We start from the raw sequence: 3651 nt of genomic DNA on the forward strand, positions 1-3651 counted from the left end.
ATGATGGTGGTGGGAGATGATCTATAAAACTTCGATAAGCTATTTTGTTCCAGAAAAGAAGAAGAAAGTGAGGGAAGCAAGAAGAGGTGGCATCTATATCAGGAAATCATAATCTTTCCCAGAAATGGTTAGTCAATTTCTTACATCACCCCGCCAAATGCAAGGGTTCTTTGTAATTTATATACTTGAGCTCCACACTGGGTAACATCTAACCTACAGTTTCTATTAGCAAGGAGAAAGGAAAGAAACAATAGATATTGGATGACTTACTGCCACAAAATCTAAGAGTATTTTATAAAGCAAAGAATTCCCAACAATACAAGAATACCTGAAAGATCAAGTAAGATAAAAGCTGAAAAATATCCACTAATTTTAACAATAACAATAGAAGTTATTACTGATCATGGCAAGGAACGCTTCAATGAGAGAAGCAGCAGAAGTCAAAAGGAGTTAAATAAGGAGAAGTGAAGACAATAGCTCTTAAATAAAAACAAATTTTTAAAAATAGTAATTTATGGAGTGCACACTGGTTCAAGGAAATTTTGGGGGGATGATAAGAGTGTTTCTGGATTGTGATACTGATTGCATGAGTCTATACATTCACTTAAAAGCCCATTGAATTGACATAATTCATAAAATTTTGTGAATAATAAACACAATTTATATATAAATTATATAATAATAAAGCTAAAAATAATAGCAAACTTTATAACAATTTGGCTCTAAATAAAATGAGGAAGTTGTGGCATCAGTTTCTCTCATTGACGTATTCAAATACTTTATTTCATTTGTTTTGGTTTGTTTTGGCAGTTTTTATTGGAAGCTAAGTTATTTTGAAGAAATGAGAATCTTGTTTCTCTTTATCAGAGAATTTAAAAGGAGAGATATAAAACATGATGCAGTCAAAAATTGTGAAAGCATATGAGGTAAAATTTGAAAAACCTGTCCCTCCTTGGTCTGTCACAATTACTTCTCCAAAGTCAATACACTTATCAACCTGGTGGCTATCCTTCAAAAGTTCTATGTATATACAAGGGTGGGTCCAGGTTAGGTGGAATCTAAAACTTATACAATTTTAGGACCTTACTAAAAAATAAGAAATTAAAAAATTATACATTTATAATTAGGTTAGGAAGTGTGTGTGTGTGTGTGTGTGTGTGTTAATAAGGAAAGAAATTAAAAAATGGCTGGAGACTTAATTCAGATTCATTTCATCTGAGGTCTGAAATGCTTGTAGAGAAATGCTTTTCGTGCAAACTGGTTCCCACACACACTACAATTCTGAGAATTACTAGAAACAGGTGCAAAGGAGAGGCCTTGAAGCTTAAGCTTCATTACTCTTGTGGCAGATCTGCCACTGGGTATATGTAATGTGCATAGCCAGTGTATAGAGTATAGCTAAGCACAAAATACAATTATTTAACTTTTTTCTTTTACCAGTTTATTTTATATTTAAGATCCCCATTCTCCTGGAGCAGTGGAAACTTGTTCTCAGTCAACTGGGGCTTTATCCTCTTTCCTGGAGGTTTGGTCAAAGTTCCTGGGTACTTAAAGTTGCTAAAAAGTTACAACAGACAGTTATTGGTTAGGTTACTGAAGATTCAGGGTGTCTAGGCCCTTTCTGGAGCCATTCTTTTCCCTGCGGACTTTCTCCTTTCCCAGTGATTGCCCTTTTCTCAGAGACACTCTAACATGTAGACTCTTGTCTAGCAGGTTACCTTCAAAATAGCTAACACAGATTGTATACAACCAACAGATGTGCCTGGTAGGTCAACAGCAGACCAACATCAGTTATTCTATATTTTGAATATCACTCTACTTACTGTCTTCTTCCTACCCTAAAAATTGGAACATATTTTTGTGTAAAGAAAATTAAGAAAATGAAGAAACGCTGCTCATTGTGATTTTTCTTCCATTTTGTCAATGTTCAACACATTCTCTATGTAAGAACTTTATCTTTTATGTGTCTAAATCCAGAAGAGACTTAAAGTCTCTTTTCTGCTTTCTGAGCCCTCTCCTGAAACAATGAATTGAGGCATTTTAATGGAATGTCTATAGGGAGAGAATGGTGAGGAAAGTAGTAGATACTTATCAGGAAAATAGTTAAAATTTAACAAATAACCCAACAATGTGCTCAACATATAAAAGATGTCATAATTATAATGCCGTGACATTGATTTAATAATAGCTTTTCATGAAATAATTACTATACAAAACACAAAATTCATTTTTAAAATTTTATCACTTGATTATATACATTAATTTATGCAATAATTTGCTGACTTCTTTCTCCACTTCACAAAGCTGAGTTCACATGGAAAATATAAATATTTTACCTAGTCTCTCTTGACTCCCAGTAGATCATATGTTACTTTACTCCTTGGATATATATTCACTGAGAACCTACTTTGTGACAAACAATGTTCAATGTAATAGAAGCGAGTGGTTAAGAAAACAGCCTCTGTCCTAATGAAGCTTAGATTTCACTGGAAGAAGAAAATGACAAAGAAGCATACACATAACATAATGCCAGGTACAGGTAAATGTTGTAAAACTAAAACAAGGCAGTTGAAGGCTTATGGAATGATGGGGATAGTTAGGGAAGCCCTTTATCAAGAGCTTTGAAAAATTTAAGAGGTTGAACCATAAGAAAATCTACAAGAAGGTTCCTGATAGAGGGAACAACAAGTGAAAGAGGGATGGTGATAAAGGTAGTGGTACTGGGAAGAGTGACAGGAGATGAGCTTGGAAAGGAGTCCAGGAGCCAGAGCATGAGGCCTTGTATAGTGTTGTAGGCCTGGGTATGAGCTTTGGATTTTATTCTCAGTAAGTGTGCTGGGCCATTGAGAATTGTTCTTTGTTTTTGTTGCTTAGCTTTGTTTCTTTTAATCAGTATGTCATATTTTAGTAAACAGTGCACAGGGTAACTACTTTTAGGACTGACAGCTTACTTTTAAGGCATACATACTGATGTATAACCAGGTCATATTTGCATCCTAAATTTAAGCAAAACAGAAGGAAATATAAATAAAATATATAATATTATTCTTAGGATTAGCAGTTTATATTACATACATTTGGCCACAAACATGTTTTTAGCTTGCACTGTCCCATGATCTATATATCAATCAAGCAAACAGGCAATTTTTCCTGACTTTCATCTCATTCTTGACAATTCATGTCCTGTAAAAAATGTAATAAAAAACTTTTTTAAAACATATTTTAAAAAATCACTTTTTGAGTTAGTGAAGTCAGTGTTGGTGTCATAGAGAAATGTTTGTGAAGATGTTTCAAATGGAAATTGCAAATCCAACTATGTAAGGGTTTCCAAGTTACATAACTCAAGTGGAGTGATAACCAAAATACTAGATAACACTTCTTTTCATGGTTGAGTTGTGTTCAAAAAATGATAACTTATGTCACAACTTATTCCTCTAACAGGTCAATGGAAATTACTTTTACATCACCTATAAAAATTATCCCAGTAAACCTCTTGTGCTGTATTCTGAATAAATCATCGGAACTATGGGATGTTTAAAGATATTTATCCTATCTCAATAAAAGAAAAATTGGCAAAAATCTAAATATCCAACAATAAGGCAATAATTAATGTATTGTACTTTTTATCATGAAATAGTACCACAATAATGG

The sequence above is a fragment of the Pan troglodytes genome, chromosome X (assembly GCF_028858775.2).
Source record: "Pan troglodytes isolate AG18354 chromosome X, NHGRI_mPanTro3-v2.0_pri, whole genome shotgun sequence".
NCBI classification, from domain to species: domain Eukaryota; kingdom Metazoa; phylum Chordata; class Mammalia; order Primates; family Hominidae; genus Pan; species Pan troglodytes.